The following is a 23,150-nucleotide window of genomic DNA, read 5'->3' on the forward strand; positions in this document are numbered from 1 at the left end:
AGGACTGCAGTGGGTCTGCACCTCTGGTGGCCCACCAATAGTAATCTCTACCAGGACTACAGTGGGTCTGCTCTGTGATGACCTACCTACCGATAGTCTTCAACGTCGACTGACTCTGCTGTGGCCCATTACCTGTCTGCACGTCAAGAGTTTTTGTGAGTGCACAAGTGGTGGTTATGGACTTGCTATATTATCCACAAGACTCTTCAATGGTGATTGTGCGCCTGCACAGTCGCAGCAGATGGCTCCTGGCCATCTCTACAAGGACTATAGTGGGTCTACATCTTTGATGATCCACGAATACCATTATTTCTACAAGGACTGCAGTGGGTCTGCACCTCTGGTGGCCCACCAATAGTAATCTCTACCAGGACTACAGTGGGTCTGCTCTGTGATGACCTACCTACCGATAGTCTTCAACGTCGACTGACTCTGCTGTGGCCCATTACCTGTCTGCACGTCAAGAGTCAGCACTGTCTTTCGTTGGAAGGACAACACTACTTCTTCAAGACTGCTTAGAAATCCACTACATCCAAGTGCAATTTCTTTTATTGCTCAGACTTTGAAAAAAACATTGCAATTTTACTGTGATGAACGACCAGGACTGTCTTTATGGACTGTGAGAGAATTTTAGCTTCTGACCAACATTGTATCAATAAGTGTGTGCATTTGATATCTTTGTTGTAGTAATTATGAAAAATTTTATCAAATCATTATTGGCCACTGCCCAAAACAATTTGTAAATTTTTTTGTGGGGAGCATGGCGGCTATGTAAGTAGGCTGTTTAGGTTTTCTTATTGGTAACGCTGCTTAGCGCTCGGTATGAAAAATCACTGGCTGTGCTGTGCGCAGTCTGTGTTTAGTTTGCATTGTTGTCTGCCATTGTAGTGTTGAGCAGCGGCAGCTGAATGCTAACAGCGCATAGCGTTGCGCAGTTGGAGGTGAGCCACCAGCAGTGGTGGACGTGGGGAGAGAGATGGCGGAGTTTTGAAATTTGTAAGAATTGGTGTCATGAACTGATATATATATTATGACCATAATGGTAAATACATTGTTTGTTCTCTATTAAAATCTTTCATTTGCTAACTGTGCCTATCAGCAGTTAGTGACTTCCGTAGTTTGAATATTTTAGTTAGCTGGCAGTAGTGGCGCTCGCTGTATTGCAGTTTGTTTGAGTAACGAAGATTTTTGTGAGGTAAGTGATTTGTGAAACATATAGGTTAATGTTAGTCAGGGCCATTCTCTTGTAGGGATTATTGAAAGTCAGATTACGTTGCACTAAAAACTATTGTGTGTCAGTTTCAGCACAGTCGAGTATAAATTTTTCTAAGGGGACGTTTCAAGTTGTACCTGAGTTGTTGGAGAACGTACCCTTAGCTGTTGGTCAGAGGATGTGGACACAACGCGGCGTCACTTCAGCGTGGATGTCCGCAACCATCCCAGTGCTGTGTTTCCTGGTCGCTGGTTTGGAAGGGACGCCCTGTTCCAAAGCCTGCGACGTCAGCTGACCTGAATCCCCTTGATTATCTGCTATAGGGTTATCTAAAGCCACATGTGTATGAGATCTTAGTGGATACGGAGAAGGAATTCCAATGGTCAAAACAATTAGGAGATCAGTTCAGATATCTAGGTTCTGAAGTATTGTCATCGGCACAATGAACTAATATGGTTCGACGTCTTTCTGTCGGTTCTACGGAATGGAGACAACATTACGCTCACCGAGATAATGGTGATAACGGAAAGTTGTTGCAGGGGGGTGGGGGTTAGTGTTTACCCTACCAAACGAATTACACAAGCAGTTAGGCTCAGATGGTGTAGTGAACAGGTAGTGCAATGCAACAACAATGTGACTTACCCGAAGCTATGGCATGGAGAGCGATAGGACGGTTGTAAACGGGTCAGACACAGAGGGAGGGGGCTGCAGCTATTGGAGTGTCCCAAAGTGTAATTTCCAGGACCTGGACGGGATTTCAGACAACAGGAATCGGTGGTGTTATGGTGCGGTCGTCTTTTTCATCGAGGGTGCTTGCACCCCTTGTTGTTTTGCATGGCACATCACAGCAGAGGCCAACATTTATAAGCACCTTCTTGCTTCCCACTGCTGAAGAGCAATTCAGAGATGGCGATTGCATCTTTCAACATGATCGAGCACCTGTTCATAATGAATGACCTGTGGCGGAGTGGCTACATGACAATAACACCCCTTTAATGGAATGGCCTGCACAGCATCCTGACCTGAATCCTACAGAACACCTTTGGGGTGTTTTGCAACGCCGACTTCGTGCCGGGCCTCACCGACCGACATCGATACCTCCCCTCAGTGCAGCACTCCGTGAAGAATGGGCTGACATTCCCCAAGAAATATTCCAGGACCTGATTGAAGTGCATCCCAGACATGCTGAATTGGGTTTACGTCCGGTGAACAAGCTGGGCACTCCGTTCGTTCAGTTCCCTCGGCTTGAAGCATGTTGCAGCTCTATGGGGACGAGCGTTTTCGTCCACCGGAAGGAACCCATCTCCTGTGGTACAAGTCTAGGGCACGACAAAGGGTCGAAAGATCTCGGCTCTATACCTGTGAGTAGTCAAAGCGCCATTCTGAACGGCACAGCGGCCCGTACGTCCGCCAATACTGACTCCTGCCCACACCATCCGTGATGTTTCCTGCAGAGAACCAGGATTGTTCCGAGTACCACGTTCTCTCCAGATGGAACGACGATTGTCCGGCTGAACACAAAACCTTGACTCATCTCTGAACAGCACGAGGCAGTATGCCTGATGTTCCTCCGACCAGTTTCTGCCGGTTTTAATGGGAGACACACCACAGTTCTCCGTGCGCAGAGGCCACATCCCGAAGGCGATTTCGGACCGCTTGTGTCGATATTGCGCGCCCTGTTGCTGCCTGGAGGGTGTGTTGCAGCTGAGTTGAATTCAGTCTCCTGCCTCGACGGGCTATTGACCAGAGACAACGGTCACCTCTTGCTGATATTACCTGTGGACAAATTTTACTGTTTTCACTACACACGCTGGCAGATGACATTCACCAGGCATTCGCCGTACCCACACATTGCCATCGGATCGCCACATCGTGTACCGTGATTCGTCACTCCACACAACGTGACTGCACTGTTCAACGGTCCAATGTTTACGCTCCTTACACCGAACGGGGCACTGATTGGCAGTTACCGGCGTGATGTGTGGTGTTTGAGCAGCCGCTCGACCACCAAGTCTCAAGTTTTCTCACCTCCCGCCTAACTGAAATAGTGCTTGCAGTGGATCCTCATGGATGATCAGTTTGGATTTCCTGTGTGATAATCTGGACAGATGTCTGCCTATTACAGATTGCGACCCTCAATGTTTGTCAATAGCGTTTTCCCTTTAATTGTTACATACATAGTCTGATCAGGCACCTTGCTAAAAACCGGTATGTGCACCTTTGGCACAGACAACAGCGGCAACGCGTCACGACGTGGAAGCAGCGAGGCCTCGATAGGTCGCTGGAAGCACATCTGCACAGACGAGTTCTGGGGAAGGGGCGATGAGATGAGCTCTGACGCCACGTTCAGTCACGTCCCAGGTACCAGATACGTTCGATAGGGGTCAGATCTGTGGTGTTGGCGGGGGTCAGAACGTCAACTGTAACCCGCCATTGTGTTCCTTGACCCACTCCGTCGCAGTCCTGGTTTTGTGACACGGCGCATTACGTTGTCGAAAAATGCCACTGCCGCCGGTAAACATGATCGTCATGAAAGGGTATACGTGGTCTGCAAACAGTGCACCACACTCCTTGGCCGTCACGGTGCCTCGCACCGTCTGCACCTGACCTACAGATGCCCACGTGAATGTTCCCCAGAGCTTAGTGGAGCCGCCACCACCTTGTCTCCGTATCCGTCCGTCGACACGATCGGCCTTCACCAGACCGTCCAACACTCTGCCGCTGCGCCGACGGTGAGTCGCAGCTGCCGATGTCGCAGCGAACGACGTCGTTGGCTACGGAGGCCCGTCGTTAGGAGTGTTCAGACGCAGCACTAATGTCTGGTGTTAGTTCAGCCACAGTCGGCCGCCTGCCCAACCCCACGACGTCTGGACGTGGCTGCACTTTAGTTTCGCTACGTTTCGAAGACACTCGCCACTACGCTCCTCGATCGCCTGACAAGTGGCACAGTTTCCGAAATTCATTACAATCTGCCCTCGGTCAAGTTCGGGCAGACGGCGCGCCTTCTCCTTGTACACGAGGACAGCACGCTCGCTGCGTCTGCATCTGATTAGCAGTCAGTCCTCGCCTGGACGGTTTATATCGATGCTAGGCCGGGGGTCGTAATGTTCTGGCTGATTTATGTACCATATGTATCTAAAAAAATATGTATCCTATGTTTACCCAAACGTTTGTCAGATTATTGTACAAATATCTGAAGTAAATCAGTAAAGAATTCTTTGAGCTTTTCTCTCAGCGTTTCTCCATATAATCATTTCTAATAAAGAAATGTATAACCTGTATGGATCTGAGTGTATATTAGAGTATCACATTAATATCTAAGTTAAATCTGTCAAGAAGTTTTCGAGGTTTTTGCTAACCAGCGTTCCCTCTTTATGTATAAAATATACTTTAAAAAATATAGAACGTATGTCTTTCCAAATTTTCATTAGAGAAACGTGACAAAATTTCAAATAAATTGGTGAAGATGTTTTCGAGACTTTTGCTAACAACGTCTTTCCTTTATGCACCTTATATGCCAAACCAATGTAGCCGCTGTTCGTCTGAACGCTCACAGATGCTGCTGTCAGATTCGTAAAGGCACTGTTCCACGCGAAAGTACAGGCGATGCAGTTCTCCACTGGTTGCCTTAATTTTGTTCTGGAGACCACATTTACTCTGAAACTGACAGTCTAAATCTATATTCCGAAGCTGGGCAGAATATTTTAGAATTACCTCCCCTTGCTATTGCTTTTGCAAGGTATTTCGACCAGTGCTTAAAAAGACTCTATGACTGAAGTTCCATCACCAACGATAAGACAATCCGAGTCTTCAGTACCTGCAATCGAAAGCCGGAATAGTAATTTTCAACAAACAGTTCACGGTTTCGTAATACATTATCTGCACGCATTTTTTCGATGATGTTATGGAAGTGTACTGTTTATTTCGTAGGAGTGTCAAGTCTTAAGACAGGGTGGACAGAAGAAATTTTCAGAAGAGCTGCAGCAGCAAGTCAATGAACTATAGGAATTAATAAATTTCATGCCACTATGCCACAAACCGAGAGTACAGCATGAGTGTGAGGAAGCACTGTGGAATGCACATTGAAGATAAAATTCAAGAATCCTCATTTTCTACGGTAATAAAGGCACATGTCATTATTGTCGATATACATAAATGATTTTGTGGACAGCATGGTTGCTTGCTGACGATATTGTTGTTTGCGCGAAGGTTCGTCGTTGAGTGTATAAGGATACATGGTGACTTAGAATTTCGCGTTGTTGTAACGAATGGCAGCTAGCTGTAAATGTTGGAAAATGAGAGTTACTGTGGATGAGTAGGAAAAACAAACCCGTAATGTTCGGATACAGCACGTCGTCAAATATCGAGGCGTAACTTTGCAAAACGATATGAAGTGTAACGAGCACGTTAGCACTGTTGTAAGGAAGGCGAATGCTCAAGTTTTGTTTATTGAGGGAATTCTAAGGTGCGACCTCTTCTCGTGCACTGCTCAAATGTTTGGGATTCGTACCGTGTCGGATGTAAGGAAGACATCGAAGCAATTCAGAGGCGGGCTGCTAGACTTGTTGCTGCGTTCGGACACCGCGCAAGTGCTACGAACTTTCTCCGGGAACTCAAATGGGAATCCGTGGAGGGAAGGCGTGGAACACGATTGAGAACGGGCATCTGAAACTGACTGCCGAACGATTCTGTTATCTTCAACATACATTGCGCATAAGGACCACAGATATAAAGTACGAGGAATTAGGGCTTTTGTCAGTCGTTTTTCCCCGGTCTGTTTAAAGAGTTTTGGATTGTTTTCAGCTGATTCCTAAGTCAAAACAGATCTTTACACTTTTCAAACGTCTTGGAGTGGGGGACCAACTTGAAATTACCTTAAAACAAGACATAGAAACGCGATGGAATTCGAAGTTGCTTATGATGATTTCATTTTCGCGCAACTTTCAACAGTCACCTTTATCAACACATATCACATCGATGATTCAGCACCATTTCTAACCGTGCTACTTTATTCTTTTTTTCCAGATGAATCGTATTTTGAGGACTCATTACAAACACCATTCAATATTTTGTCGCCGTCAGAAAAACAAACTTAATTAATTAGGTTTTTTGACTGTTTTCGTGGAAGAAAGAGACAAAATCGAAGTTGCAAAAGCACCGACAATTGAGTACGTGTTGTCAGTCTCTTGGCTCGTAAAATACTGCGAACTCGAGGGCAGCTGAATGCGGCAATAAGAAATCTCAAACGCAAATCGCGATCTGTGCTGCGTGAAAAGTTTGTACCACACATACTGCAAAAAGTAACTGTGTTGTTACGGCCACAATTCCGACATCTTAAAATGCTGACACAAGAGGGAAAGACAAGGTATGCAACTTTTTTCTGTCATGTGTTTTCTATGAACCAAAGGACAACGAAGTAAAAAGTGACTTAATTCTGTAGCAGGTCAGCGCTGAAATCAGAAAACGTTTCTACGATAATGTGACAGAGCCAGGTATAGCGATGACGTGATGACTGCCTTGACGAATGGGGTAACAGCGACGGAGAGGATGAAACTGAAGCCTACCTCAGAGACAGTCCATGAGGTGGCCAACATCTGTTTGGTACTCTAAGGCAATTTTTTCAACTTTTAGAGAACCAGAAAATTTATTTTTAGGAGTATGATTTATTTTCTGCAATGATTCGGTTTTGCAGGAACATCGTTAACCGAAACTCCCGAACACGGCGCGAAAAATTTTGGGAATACTAGCTACCAGCGTTGCATCTCAACGTGTGTTCAGCGCCAGTGGACAGTTACTTTCGGCAAGGAGGTAAAATATTTTCCCTGCAAATGTCGACAACATCTTGTTTATGAACAGTACCCTACGAAATCTACAACGGAGGAGAGATTAGACACGAAGTTTGTAACTACTGGAGACAACAGTGTAGCTAGATGTAAGTTTTTTGTTCGATAGAAACAAATTTAACAATCACTTTCGTTTTCGTTATACGTAGCCATACGCAGTCTCAGGGATACAGGAGACACTCTCTCCATATACAACACGATACCTCCAGAGATAACACGAAAGTCAAATTGTAAATGCATTTAACGTCCACGAGGCAATTATCGCCACTGTCTTATGACTTAGCTTAAGGCCCATTCACAGTTAAAAACGTTTTTATATTGAAATTACCTTCTCCTCTTCTTCTGCGTTACGCAGTTTAGGCACATCCGACTGTTGCGCCTTCAGTTCCGTCATTTACTGGTCATTCTTTGACATTCCTTCTTTTGGGTGTGTATTGTAAGGTCATTTTTCGAATCCCTGTTTGTTTCATTCTTTCCAGATGCTCATTCCAGGTTTGTTTGTGTTCATCTATATTATCATTTACTGCAAAAATATTTACTTTTTTTTTTTTTTTTGGAGTCCTGTCCAACTTACTGCAACGTTTAACTGTTCGTAAATATTTCATTTCACCGGGCTGAAGGTGGCTGGAATCCTTTCTCTTCATAATCCGGGTCTCACTGCCGTACGGTAGAACATGTGTGGCCATCAACTTACAGAATTTAATTTTTGTGATTCTTGGTGGTTTTTTTCAATGTTCTGCTTAAATCGCCACACTTACTTTGATATCTCTGTAATTTGCCATCCACATTCTTCATTAGAAATTAGTGATATAGCTTCCTTCGTAATTGAAGCGTTCAAGTTGTTCGAAAATATCATCTTCAATTATAATTTTATTTCGTACTAGGTATTTCTCATGGAATGCCATTGTGTTAGTTGTCTTCATAATTAATCATGAGTACACCGTCATTGGCATATTATTGTACGGTAATGTGTTACTTTTTTGTTTATGTGGATGGGTTCTGGAGCTCTCTCCTTCCGTTTTCGGATGGCGTCGCCTATGCAACTATTAAAAGGAGTAGCCGGTAAAGTACTTCCTTGTCTTACAGTTCGGTTTATTAAAATTTTTTCTACTACGTAATCCGCCACAAAGTCACATTTTAGAGAACTGGCTGTTTATAAACCTAGCTGAAGTGAAAAGTAACCAATTATTACGTTCTTCACATTATTTGTTGAAATTTGCCGACGTACCTGTCCAACTGCCTAGGGCACCTGTCAAGCCCAGTTATGGAAAAAGTGTCTTCAGTTTCACAGCCGTCCCTCTCGAGCCTAGAGTTACGCAAAATTACACAATCTCTTACATAATCTATAGAAAATAAGTGAAGCCAACGTATTCCCCTTGTTTTCAGACGATATAAGTTGAAACTCGTTTAAGCAATTCGCTGGTAGTGTGCTGAGGGAGGGGGGGGAGGACGAAATGAGGGGGGCTACCGCGTCAGACCGCTCTCAGCAGCAGCCGCACCAAAAAAAAAAAAAAAAAAAAAAAAAAAAAAAACGTGTAGCCGCCGCGGCGGCCCGGCCCTCCATGTACGCGACTTACAGAGACGGCTGCAGATCTTAGGGGTCGCGCGGTCTGATGGGGCAGCCGCCCGCACTGCCGTGACGTAACGGCCGCGTCGCCTGGCACGCGACACAGCTGCCAGACGTATGCGGCAAACTTGTTGCTGCCGCTGTGCGTCTTACTCGTATCTCGGAACCTGAGATTTTTCGCGAACGATGTCGCTTTCGTGTTGTTACTTCTGTGTAGTGAGTGATTTGCAACTAGAAGTGTTTTTAGTGTGTGCAAGCAATGCCAGATTATGCTATTGTCGACTGTAATTCTCAGAACTGCTACGCAAAAGCACAACTTAGTGCTTTTCCTCACGATGCAATTGTTCAAAAGATCTAGCTGTCGAAATGCTGCAGAAAAGACGCTGTGAATGTTGCAGGTGCTATAGCACGTTCTCGGCATTTCAAAAACTCTGATTACGACAGAGACTTTCGTTCGAACTGCTAAATTTACCGCGGAAACGAGTGTTGAAGAGCGCTACATTTTCGTCGTTTAATGTGCATCCTACTAATAGCGCCAGTGGCAGCACCTCATGTGCAACAGAAGGAAGGAACATTTCGACAAAAGCGAAATTCATAGAGGAAACGTAGGGACTTTAAAAAGCTTTCACAACTGAAGAATTCACAGTTGCAGATGAAGTATTTCTAATGATCCGGAAAAAGTCAGTTTGCTGGATTCCGCTGAGGTGTTAAAGACGAGAAATGCTCATCTGAGAAACAAGTGCATTGAACTGTGAACAGGTAATGAAGATCTTCCAAGTCAGCTGTTATCAACGAAACGATGTCTGCACGATGAAGAAAGAAACAGAAATGAACTTGTATCTTGTGAAAATTCATTGGATACGGGGCAAAATATTTTCACCGAACCTAATCAGAAGTGTATTAGATGGTTCAAAAGGCGTCTATTGGACGGAGGGGACATCTGCATGTTGCTTACTTTGCCAGAACGAGAACACTTATTCGACTACGCTGGCTGTCGTCAAAACACAAGGTAAAGAAGGCAGAAGCAGCTGACAGTCCCTAAGCAAGGCAGTGGCAGTTGACAACGCTTCAGGGTAGAAATGAACAATATTTGCGAAAATTAAGTTATTTAAGAACCTGGATTAGTGACGGAACTGAAGATGCTCAGACTGTGTTTGTTTGACAGCTGCGTAGCAAGATTCGAGGAGTGACGGTGCCGGGGTTTGACTTGCTGCCTCCCACACTACATTCCAGCTTTGCTGAAGGGCAGGCACGGTAAGTGAACTTGCTATATTTGCTATAAATCATATTTTACAGCGCTGTTAAAAAGTTCTCAAGCTATTGTACCTTCATATGAGTTAATTTGAATAACTGGGATCATCATTCTCCTCCCATTTGCTTAAAAAATGCTGAGGTTAGTGGTGTGACTAAAATTATAAGCGTGTGTGAAACAGTTAGATTAGCTAATTCGAATGCTTCCTAGAAATGAGACACTCGCATAATTTCTTTGGTCAAATGTCTGTGTCCACGTATTAGCTGAAGTTGTTTGAAACTTGTCATGCATACAAAATGAAAATGAGCGTCAGTGGTAAAGATCTTGTTTATTTATTAAAACTTTTCCCTGAGGCAACTTAGAAAACTGCATTTACTAGGACAAAAAAATTGAAAAACAAACTATACTTTGCGCTTATTTTTGGGTGTTTCGATTCGACAAATGTTTGAATTCTTTTTGGGTCGGCAGTATCTGGGCCTAAATGAGCGGCCTGTACGTTATAGCGATGGCAAAATGCTTTTTTTAAACTGTTAACTCACAACTCGGCGTACACGTACAAACGAGAATTGCATCTTGTACTGCAGGACTTGCCAACCTTTTGAGCTGGCGGACCCCTTCTTCAATCGAAAATCCCTGGCGGACCCCTAGTCAGTCAAGAGCACAGCAACTTCAAGTTTCAGAGCGAAATCCATGGGAACTGAAAGCTTCTTAATGCCATGTTCCCAATGACTACCCCCCCCCCCCCCCCCCCCCCGCCCTCGAAGTATCAATAGTCTTTGGTTCAGAGATAAAGGAATACAACTTGAAATTAACGATCCAATTTTAATTCCTACTGTATCTAAACACTTACTAGTGGATTTACACCCTTTGTTCAACACACTATAGCCTGACTAAAATAGACGTTGGATCTGCCTTCCTCCAAGACCAATCAACGTCACGTCCAAACTGTTCGCTGTTGACAAGCTGCTGCTTGTGGTCTGTTCACTTCCACTCTTTGGCTACTGTTGTGTAAGGAGCATGCATATTTCGTCGTGTGTGTGTGTGTGTGTGTGTGTGTGTGTGTGTGTGTGTGTGTGTGTGTGCGTACTTTTTCGTGAAATCCGAAGAAAAATGTTCACATGTATGTAAAGTCTATGAGACTTAACTGCTGAGGTCATCGCAGGCCGGTGTGGCCGAGCGGTTCTAGGTGCTTTAGTCTGGAACCGCGCGACCTCTACGGTCGCAGGTTCGAATCCTGCCTCTGCCATGGATGTGTGTTATGTCCCTACGTTAGTTAGGTTTAAGTAGTTGTAAGTTCAAGGGGACTGATGACCTCAGATGTTGAGTCTCATAGTGCTCAGAGCCATTTGAACCATTTTTTTGCTGAGGTCATCAGTCCCTAGTCTTACACACTATTAACCTAATGTTAACTTCCGCTAAGGACAATACACACACAAACACACACTCACAGGACTCGAACCTCCGGCGGCAGCGGCCGCGCAATCCACGACGACGTGGCGCCCGAAGGCTGCGCGGCCATTCCGCGCGGCTGTGAAGAAAACAGGCAGACCCGTGATTCGGGATACAAACACATCACGAAAGGAAAGAGGCCAAGGAATTGCCTTTAAAGGACTATTGTGACATCTGTTGTGCAATGTGTGGGAATACATTCAGCCAGTTTACGTGCGTTTCCACAACCGGATTTCGTAAGCCGATATCCCAGTTCCGCTTTTGGTTTGTCAGGTAAACACTTCAAAATCGATTCTGCATATCTGCTTTTATAAAGCCGTTTCCCAGGTCCGCGATCGATTTTCGTGCCCATGTAAACAGCTCGGGAAGCCTAGTTATTTTTACGTCTTTTCGTATCTACTGGACGGCAGCTGTCAGTCCTTAGCGGCGTTGCAGCAGTGCACTGTCAGTTGGTAGCTGGCATAACTGGCAGGCGGCATGGCAACAGTTTAGTTACAGCTGACAACTTCAACTACTACTTGGACACTATATCGTGGCAGTCTGCCTCGGCTGTAAACAAATTAGGAAAACAAACAGATACTCTCTTATTTCTATATAAGAAGTCAAAGCATTTCACAGAACGTAAGACTTTTTTTTTCTCAAAGGAAACAATTCTGGCAGAGGAGGTTTACCTTTTACAAGGTGGCACGTGGAAGGTCCTCATTTGTTTACGCTCGGAGCCGGTTGCCACTATATAGTGTCAGAGTAATAGCACGTAATTGTAACTGAAGTATAGGCAGGCCAACTTTTTAACTGAGAGGACGGAATATATTATAAAGAAAAGAAATTAGCCTTAGAGATCATTTTAATTTTCGTAACAAAAATATCAATGCCAACAGAATTCAATTAATAATTATTTTGTAAATGATAGAAGACAGAAACAAAATTCCTGTAGAGTTATAGTTCAGGTACGTTCACTGAGCATCTACGAAGAAAAATGCTTTCTTTACTATAGATGAGTCTGTAGGAATAATAATGGAATCCTAATGCGATGGTTGAGTGTGCTTCTGCAGACATAATTTTAAAAAAGTTGTGTTCAATTCTTGACAACTGGAGACGGATGTCTGGTCCCGCATCTAGACAACTTCGGTACTTAGTTTTGTGGGCAGCATAGATCGAGTACCCATATTCACACATATATGTTGTGGCAAACGGAAGAAGTACACGTTTTGCCTTTTCAACAAGTGGGTAGTATTTCTTGTTATCCAAATGGATCCAAAAGTGTGAGTAACCGTCAATGTCAAAACTTGATTTCAAGCTAGGGTCTGTGGCAATTTCTATCAACAACTGATATTCATTTGATGATAGAATGTTCGGTTTTTTGGATACAGTGAATGGGTTGACCACCCATTCGCATTTCTGCAGCTTCTCATATTTAGCTGTTGGGAAATAATACTCCAACAATGACATCAAGATTTGGAGATGTTCCAGGATTTGATAAAACAAATTCTTTTCAAGCGCCAATGATTTGTTTTTGAATAACCCCTTGAGAACAGGAAAACACCCGACCTCCCCCTCCTCGACACTCTCTGCCCAAAACTTGATTTTCCTCATGAATGCTCGAACTTTGTCGATAGTAGTGACCTTTGTTTCACTTTGCCCTTGAAGTGAAATATTCATTTAGTTCATTTTGGAGTACACATTACCAATTTTCGTCATTAATAAGGTCTGCTAATTTGGTTTTATGCTCCAAAAGGAAGCTAAGATTTCCAATCTTAATTCGTACAACCGAGAGATTGCATTCCCACGTGAGAGCCACCTAACCCAATGATTTGAATAGATTCGTCTAAATCTTTTTTTGAACGAAACAGGCAATTGTTTCGCAGCTGAAGCGTATCTGTGGAGAGCCCAATGACTACAGCTGCAATTCTTGGCATTTTCTTTTATTTTCGTTATTGCTCCGACTGTAGGAAACGTCATAGCTTTTGCACCAAGTGTGCACACATCTGTGAAATAGACCATGAAACTTCGTTAGTCCTTAAAAAATCATCCAATAGACGGAATATTTCAGCACCTGTTGTGCTGACAGGTAGTGGTCTGCACAATAAGAGGTCCTCCTCAAAACATCCAGAGTATTCATAACGGACAAAAGCCAATGAAATCGCTAATCCTGCAACATCAGTGGATTCATCTATCTGCAGATAAAATGAATTGCGCTGAACGCGAGAAACAAGAGTGTCTTCCACATCAATTGACATGTTAACAATGCTTCTTTTGACAGTATTGTTTGATAATGGCACCGAAGATACAAGCTTTACTGCCTTTTCGTCTAGGATGCAAGAAACAATATCATCAACACACGGCTTTGTCAGATTTTCTGCAATGGTATGAGCTTTGCCTATTCGGAAGGACTCGCGCACAAATTAAAAATGGTTCAAATGGCTCTGAGCACTATGGGACTTAACATCTAAGGTCATCAGTCCCCTAGAACTTAGAACTACGTAAACCTAACTAACCTAAGGACATCACACAACACCCAGTCATCACGAGGCAGAGGAAACCCCTGACCCAGCCGGGAATCGAACCCGGGAACCCGGGCGCGCACAAAGTACACACTTAGCTTTACCCTCCTTTGTCTGCATAAAGCCCATTTATAAATAGTCTTCCTTGCACTTACGCTTCTTCAATGATCCTGACTTCAGCCACCGATCCATGTTAGAAGTAATAAACTGGTGAAAAATCGACTTATGAAATAGGTAGTGCACTGAAAAGGCAAGTTTAACATTTAATGATGCCTGGGGCCGCGTACGTGCCAGCGGTTGCTGTGATTAGACGACAAAACTCGCTCCGCGCGCGCGTAAAAGGTTTTCAGCGCATCCAGCGCCGTGAGCCGGCGCACAAACGACCCCCGTATTGTCGATCAGAGAAGCCGCATTCTCCGGCACTAAACTGTGTATGCGTTCTCACTTAGGAACCGCAAAGGCTGCTTGGGAATATGACCTGAAGTAAAAGTACACATGTTTTCCACACAAAAAAATAGTGATGAATTTGATTTTCACATTTATATTCAATAATTCTACTCTTTATTGTACACGATTTGGCCGCGGACCCCCTAGAAAGAGCCGGCGGACCATACGCTGGGAAGCCCTGGCCTACAGTAAGGGTGAGCAGACTTTACAGTGCCCCCTGCATTGCCTGTATATATTTAATAGTATCGTGTCCACATAGGCATCTGCAGTAGCAGTAGCAGTTTGAGGTGAGGGATTGGGAGCGCCGTTAGGAATGCTTGGATGGCTGCACTCGGAGCTATTCTGGGGAAGTTCTGTGAAATCTGTTTCTCCGCGCTGGAGTTCCGCCGCAGTTATGCGTCATTGCATCCGCATCGATGCCCAGATAACTTGTAAATCGTATGAGCTGTTATAGTGCGTAGTTTTTCTAAGTTGGGAGGGTAACAGAATAACGATGATAGCATGTTGGGCTGATTGATTTGAATGGACAGGGATCTGTAGTGCTTGTATCTAGTTTGGGGAGACACCACATTGCGCGCATTTCCACCGAATGCTCAAAACACGGTCCTGTTGCAGTAACTCAGGTCGTTCTGTTTCTACACGGGTTGCAGAAGGTGGTGGATATGTCTTTCTCCGACTTCTGCTCACTTCCGACTTGAACTGGAACGCACACTTGTAGAAAGCTGTAGAAGTGGGTGCGACTGCGAGATGTGTAGGGTGTGACTAAAACCAGGTTGTAATTTTACTGTATCAGACAGGTTCGATGAAGGTGCCTCGTTTAGAGATATGACAGTGCAAGATGTATGATTCACTTGTGTGTGTGAGTCTATGCATGTATGTTCTCGAATGGAAAGACCTGATTCCAAATGATGGGCATCATTTCTAACATACAGCGTAACACTAGAGATCTGGGAGGCTAGCGTAGATTTTTTTCTCCTTAGGACCACATCGTCTACTACTACTAAAACCGTTTGCGCTCCTTCTCAATCAGTCATCCCCTATAACTCAGCGAATATATCGAGGAACCTCTGATATGCTCTCGAGGCAGAATGCGTTGCAAATATTAAAGAAATTTTGAGTTTGGGCGGTGTGAGGGAGTCGGAAATTCCTCTTGCATACCATGTTCCTTAGCAGAGTCACTTTCAAAGTTCGTTGATTCTATGGCGAGGTTGCATCGTTGGCTGATAATAGGTATTCGTACGACCACCGTCACGGTATCTGTCCGGGAGACGCCGCCTCATTCAGAGGTAATGTCGTACGTCGACTGGCAAAGAACGCTCGTGGGCATCTGTAGAACGGAGACCGCTTGTGACAGTAACAGGCAGTAGTTGTTGGGATGGTATCTTTTCTTTGACATCTGGTCGATTATGTCTAGGGCAGAGTGGTAGGACTCGCAGGAAGAACGCAAGACATGGACACGGATCATTGGTTTTCGGTCAGTATTATTTCGTATCGTAGACAAACAGTTATTGACCAAGTATTACACATAGTATTAGTACTGGCTGCGGGATATGTTCGCATTTCAGCATGAGGTTTATAAAGTTTGTTTTGTGTAAATGAAATGACTATATTCAACGGTAAGGTGGGTATGAATTAGACTTAGGGTACTGTGATGGCAAAGAGTATGTCCAGTAGTAAGGAAGGTACAGATATTTCCATTTCAAGAGCAACAGCCGTCAGCGGGGTGTATTTCCGATACTTCGCACTTTGCCGAATGCCATTCAGTTGAGACCGCGATCGTAACATTTAATTGTAACTATAAGAAGATATCTTCCAGATATTTTTTGGAATGTTTCGGTGCATGCAAAGTCTGTGGTGGGATTGATTAACGTTCGCCGTTAACGGCACCCGTCTTCTGAATGCGGAGGTCTGTTGGAGTGTCGTTCTCTCCCATGTAACGTATAAGAGTTAACTTTGCAGTCCTCTGCACAACTGAATAGGGAACTAATACTTAGTATGTGTTGGGCAGATTTCGTGATCAAGTGGAAATTTGAGATGGTGCGTTTTGCAGTGGAGCGTTATTCTCTCCCATGTAAACTGTTCCGTTCACTCCCTCTGCACATTTGGCGCCTTTATTTAGTTGAGAGAAGATCGATTGTGGTGTGTGCAAGTGGCATGTGGAAGCCATGGTTGCCTGTTCACTATACGTGGGAAAGACCTTAGTTGGCTTGTAAATTAAAGGAATGATTAGGACTATGTGAGATAAGCGAGATCGATATTCGCGGGTGGAAATAGTTACTGATTGGTCTAGAGCACTCTCCACGTAGCTAAAGTTTCGGGTTTGTAGAGAAATAATTTCCAGTGCATATCTTCGGAATTATGTTGCGCTTGCGATCGGTAGGCTACTGCTGTATGCTTGATATCGAGAAGTACGGCGAAAATGATGTAATATTGTGGTGAAAATAGATGTGTCCATCTAATCCCAGAGTCTGGAGATGTCAGAAGGAACACAAGCAAGTAGGCAGGTCCGGACCAGAAAGAGTTTGTACCGATGGGGAAACGAGTGTGTCTTTGTACATCAGTTCTGAGAGTGACTTGGATTCACTGAGGGTTTCTCAGGTAAAATGTGCGATTTTATATGGTGTAGGATATGAATTGTGTGTTTACTAGATCGATACGGCACGCGTTGATATATTGCTGAGATCGGTTTAACACACTAATATTCAAGCTCCTGGCCCCAGTGGGAGGAGAATGTAAATGACTAGATGTGTTTACGTATTTGACGATACGTATGGCACTTTGCAAGGTTTAGTTGTCGGTGCGAAGTGGTGATCAGTGGAAAGTAGTTTATTACCGCTGAATGTCGCGTCTGCAGAAAGAAAGAAAGGGCTGATGGTGCTTCTCTAGGACTGGGGAGCATCGTAACATATAGCTGGTGTGAGTGCAGGCGTACGATAATTTTGTAGGGCGCTGTACAGATGTAAAAGATATCTGCACTGTTTGTCTAAAATGTGTATATATTGTATTGTAAAGTTAGTGTGGCTTACATTGTGTAAAATGTGTATATATTGCAGTTTTGCATTGTAAAGTTAGTATGGTTTATGTTATGGCATGACTAGAGAGGATGACTGTGAGGGAAGTAAAAATTCAGCAGAGTGATAACGACGAGGGTATAAGTGAGAATTTGTAAGTGGAATATTATATTCGCTATAAATACTGAAGTACAGTCTTCAAGAGCAGAGATTACCTGTACATTGATTGGTGTCAGACTGTAGCATCAATAGTAATATTTGATTGTAGTTACAGTGGTAAATATGTTCCTAGCTTTTAATATTCTTGTGGGTCTGGTATGTCTTTGATAATGTGGAGAAAATTTTGCAGCTTTAACTGTGAATGCAATTTAGCGATCTGTGTGATATAACAGCTGAAAGCACGAGAAACAGTAGGTGGAAGGTGCTTCGATACTGGCGGCATAAGTAATCCGGCGTGTATATTCGATAAGAGCAAATCAGAATGCTCGATTGATTGACATCGTTTGGCCGGGATATAGGGGTCTGTACATAGCAGAGTGAACGTTTGCGTGTGTTGAAACCTGGAGGGGAAAGACGTTAGGAGCGCTGGGATGTGTACATTAGATGTTATTTTCGTAAGGAGGTTCTGTTAGAGTAGGAATACCTATGCATACAAGCTGGGACATATAGAAAGCTAGCGTTAATTTTTCCTGGGAGAATATACAACTCCGGAGAGGTTGAGTTGGCTATTATCTTTTTACATAGCCGTATGACGTAAGAATAACATTGGGAATGTTGTTACATGGCGAGCCGCCACTCAGACGTTTTGTTTAGCCATGCTGGGGCAGTACGCACAGCTGAACACGTCACGTGTGTTCTGTTGGATGTAAACAGGCTGCGGTATTCTGCCGTCCGCGGTAAATAAAGACAATGCTGCCCTGAGGTGTCTCGAGTATGGGAGTTCTGTGACGCGAGTATAAGGGAAACTGTATAGAGGCAACTTTCGCCTGCGTTCGGGGGCAGCTCGCAGCTGCGCTCCCGGCCGATCGTGTCAGCAGTTGGGTCCAGGTGAACGCGTATCTGGATAGGAATTTGTCAGAAATGAAGTACGCATGAGATGTGGCCAGCTCATGTTCGCGGGACCTGGGTGGGGGCCTGTGCGTGGTGTGACAGCCGACGGCCGCGCCACGTCCTTGGGACTTGGGACTGCCTGTGCGCTCTACTGGGCAGGGCATTGAACTATTCTGCGAGCAGGTGTAGGTGTGTAGGCTGTGCTGTGAGTTACTGGGACAGCTTACGTGCCTATACATAACTGTGCTGAATTATTTAGGAGGAGTCTGAATGTCTGTAATTAAATTATTTGCGTAAATTAGGAGTTGTTTGCGTGTCTGCAGACTGTGTATTGTGAGCGCAAGCCTCTGTGTGATCTCTAAATAAAATGTTCGAAAGTAAATAGAGTGGACTCAGCCTGAGTAATTTTAGCATCATTCTCGCCCCTACAGACCACATCTGGGATTAGGTCACAGGAGGGATGACAGTACGATCTGATGGCAGTAATGTGTACTATTTCAGATGGACTGTGAATCTTGTGGTGGAGACACCGCCTGCAAAGTAAAGACTTGTGTTCAGCTCTGTTTCCCCGCCATTTCGCCCCACCATCTCGGATGGCGTCATGCGCTGTGCACGTTAGTACAGGTTAGTGCACGTTAGTACACGTTAGCCCGCCAACATGTGTCGGTAAGGGGGCGTGGTGCTGGGTTGAGGATCGTGGTGGAGACTTTAACTATTTGATTCCAAGTCCAGGTGGGCATGGCATTGGTGAAAATTCATTCCGAGTCCTAGGTTCTATGAAGTCGAACAACGTGACTAATGCAGTAGCCAATAGGTGTGCAGCATTCTAGGGTGGGCGGTGCTAGGACGTGAATGAACACTGCGCTGATAGTGTGTAAATGTGGAACTTTTCAATTGATCATTGAATATTGAAATTGTAAATTGACTTATTGAATACTGTTATTATTGAAATGGGATTAAGTACTTAGGACATTGATAGGTTAGATGAGCGATGTTTGTGTCACTTGTGTTCAGTTAAATTCGTTAGCATATATAAAGAAGACTGCGCCTGGCGCGATTACAAAGATGCGGAATTGAGGCTGTGATGTAAGTGGTCGCTCGCTCGCGGCCCGCTGACGGGGCGCCTGTCCGGTTATAACGCGAGAGAGAGAGAGAGAGACAGAGAGCAGATGATCTTGTGTGGTCACTCGACTTCACAGTAGCGCCCTCTGGTGGCCTCGATATGAACTATGTCAGTTGGGCTCTGCAGTTCGCGGTGAACACAACGGGTACCGCCATCTTGAATCACGCTACTCGTATCACCTTACGTCACGTTGGCGTCCTCTGGTGACGACGATATCAACTAAGCGAGTTGGAGTGCAGACCCAATGGAGAACACACCTGCTTGAAATTGGTTAAATAATAAATATAAGTACTTTTTCCAGTCATTTTATTTGCTTAGTAGAGATAACTGGGGGTGTGGTGCATTGTCCTGCTGGAATTTGAACTTCATGCCATTTTTGGGGGGGGGGGGGCGTCGTACTATCCCGCCAAAATTTAAACTTGCTGCCAAACTTCGCCATCTTGATTGACGTCATCGTTGCCATATTGGATGACGTCATCACCGCCATCTTGGATAATGGTACTTTTCCTCGTGTCGCCCTTGTTCCAGTACTCGCTAAATTTTTAACTTGTGCAACACTTTGCCAAACTTGGGATTTTGCGTTCTTTTAAATTTGTCATGCTTTTTTTGTTGCTTCTGCAACAACGATCTGACCTGTTTTGTGTACCATGGGGGATCAGTACCATCACTTATTAGTTTATGTGGTATATATTTCTCAGTTGCCGTCGATACTATCTCTTTGAAATCATTCCACATCTTTTCTACGATTACGTGATCAGAAGGGATGGAGACTGTCTCTTAAAAAGGCGTTAAGGGCATTTTTATCAGCTTTTTTAAACAAATGTACTTTGCGTTTCTTTTTAGTGGGTGTTACGCTATTGTGCCTAGGAGCAACTGCTTTGAGGTCGCTAATCCCTATATTCGTCATGTTACTCCCTTTTAGTCCAGAATTATTTGTTGCTTAAGGGTCAAGTATGCTTTTGCAACCATTTACATTTCCTGTGGGATCATGAACTAAATGCTCTACAACCACTTTACTGTGTTTTAGCTGCCCAGTCTTAGACGGGCGCCCTTTCTGTGGTTTCCTGAGACACTCTAACGTAAAAAAACCACACAGTCCCTTCCACACAGCCCCCGCTACCCGTTCAGCCGCCTCCTGTGTGTACCAAATTTCTGACCCATTAAGCGGAACCCGGAAAACCACCACGCGATGGCGCAAGTCAAGGAATCCTCAGCCCACACGGTCACAGAACCGCCTGAGCCTCTGACTAGGCTGTGCACCAAAGGACCAGTCGGTTCTATCGACGATGCTGCAGATGGTGAGCTCCGGCTTCATCTCTCAAACAAGACGTTTCCGCTAGCAGCCCCAAACCAGAAAGAATCTTCTCCGACCCAGAGCGACACACGTCACTGGTACCGACACGGGGAACCACCTGCGGTTGGCTGCACCCTGTGCTCTTCGTGGCATCCGGAAGCACCCTTTCCACATCCGGAAACAAGTTCAGTGTTGCGGCATCGTTCCAGCCTAAGAGGAAATACCATGCCAAATAAGAATGTGTTCTGCTATAGTATATCCACCCTGTGAAAAGATGGAAGACGGTTGACTGTGTATTCGGGAGAGCTCGCCTGAAAACCAAAAGCTTGAGCCTTTATAACGAACATAAGGCAAGAGAGGTGTGGAACTGCAGTGGAAGGCGCCATCGCTCTAATAACGTCTCAATAGGATGGAACCGAAGAATAAACGCATTAATATAAAACGTTCAGCTTCGAGAGGATAGAACCACAGCCACCAGTTGACCGACTAATTTTAAACCTTAATGGGAATAGAAGAAATAGTCAGCAGTAAAGACTGATTGAACGATTGCAAATGTTTTAAAGGAACCCCAAAATGATGGGAACTGAAAATCGTTTCCCTAATGAAGACTGACCAGACTACTCAAAGACCAAGTTCTTTTAGGGAATAATCCCAGCATTTGCCTTGAAAAGTTCTTAGAATGAAAATTTGTGTGGGCGGACACCGAATACAAAATCTTTGCAGCGGAAACGCAGGCAAACGTCATGCAATGAAATCCGTACTTCCCCCCTGCGTTAGAAGATAAGCAAACCACTATGAAGCTAGCGAAGACAAAATAAATCATCATAAAAAATGACTGATCGCAGTTTTGCAACCTTCAACAAATGTGAAAACTATTTTCTAGTAACAAATGTTGAAGACTGCAGCGGGCCTGTTGAGGCGGTGAGGCGTCGCGTCGCTGCGTAACGCAGCGCTGCCGGCTGGTAGCCTGAGATACCAACATACAGCAAATGCGGCGCAGTGCTTAGGGGGAAATTATCTAAAGACGTAGCAGTACAAGAGTTTACAAGTCCGTAACTTCATTGGTTTTCGAGTTCCGAATTTTTAATATGATTTTGATGGTATTGTTGAGAACCATCTTTTGGTATTCACAGCACAATTTTCGCATGACAGATTCTGTAACTTCATTCTCAATACATTGTACAACGGTTCTGAGCATTCATTTTGTGAGAAATATTAAAAATTTTGTTTTCAGCGTTTATTTATAATTTCAGCCTTAAATTTTCTCTAATTATCGGTACATAAAATGATAAAGTAAACAAATTACGTTTTCGATAATATTAATGCCTAGAAATACGCATACATATTAAGCCACTCCCTGCAAAAGTTTCGTTCAGATTGGTTAATAATTATGATGGAAACGTTGGCACTAAGCTTAGAACAACAAACTTATCGTGAAATGGATTTTAACATTTTATCAAAAAATGAGTGTTGCTGAAGACACATCCCATTAAAATTAACCAGCTCCATAACATTTGCCCCTCTTGCTTATATGAGGCTTCTTCTTGTAATTTCAAGATCAAGATAGCTCTTTCTCGAATTTTTCTGAATAAAAATCTACCCACAATCTTTTTGAGGACATCTGATCCTAAGCCAATGCCTGTTTCCTTGGAGCTTGTTGATTATACTTCATCGTATTCCCTAAATTTATATTTACACAGTCAACAGGTAAAGCAATTGATTTCCAACGACTGCCTGGCAATTGTTTCGCTTCAGTTTTCCAGGTAATCTTGCAACTTGTTTAAGCAGTTTGAGTTTATGCAAAGTTCGGTGTAACGCTGCTTGTGTTTGATGAAGATGGAAATAAAAGATTATCTTTGGCTCCTTTTGATATGCCACACCCCCTTATGCAGTCGGTATTTCAAATGTGTCTTGACGTAATTCGAATACAGACAAATCATTTTGGGATCTAAGAGCTAACACTCCAAAGATGTCCAATTGTCATTAAATCTCTCTTGGATGGAGTCGCCCCTTAAAAGAGAGAGTAGCTGATTTTAAAGGGGTAGAAACTTCAAAGCAGTCAGACACATCAACATCAATCTATCGGTGCAGGATGCCTACTCTACATATTTGTTGTACGTGGTGGTATCTTCATACGCTCAGTGTTCTATTAATGTGCTTCAAAACATTGAACAGAACGAAAAAGCTTCCATGCAAAAGATTGTGGACACTTGGATGGCGAACTGCGAGAAGCTGATGTGAAAAAAGGAAAGAAAACGCTTTTAAGCGATATAACTAAATAAAATATTCATCATATGGCAGCAGAGAAATAAACATCTTAGTAAAGTTTCCAACATTTTCACTACGAATATACATTTTTGTTTTTGTGGAGGAACGTTCAACGAATGAATCTGCAGTTAG

At 43.9% G+C, this 23,150-nt stretch overlaps 1 protein-coding gene across 1 annotated transcript in view; it reads right to left on the bottom strand.

Moving 5' to 3' along the window:
- Nucleotides 1-23,150, bottom strand: part of LOC126305093 (transcription factor SOX-4-like) — a 127,730-nt gene that overhangs the window by 42,366 nt on the left and 62,214 nt on the right. The gene's annotated exons all lie outside the window — the stretch shown is intronic.

Source organism: Schistocerca gregaria, unplaced genomic scaffold (assembly GCF_023897955.1).
Source record: "Schistocerca gregaria isolate iqSchGreg1 unplaced genomic scaffold, iqSchGreg1.2 ptg000246l, whole genome shotgun sequence".
NCBI classification, from domain to species: domain Eukaryota; kingdom Metazoa; phylum Arthropoda; class Insecta; order Orthoptera; family Acrididae; genus Schistocerca; species Schistocerca gregaria.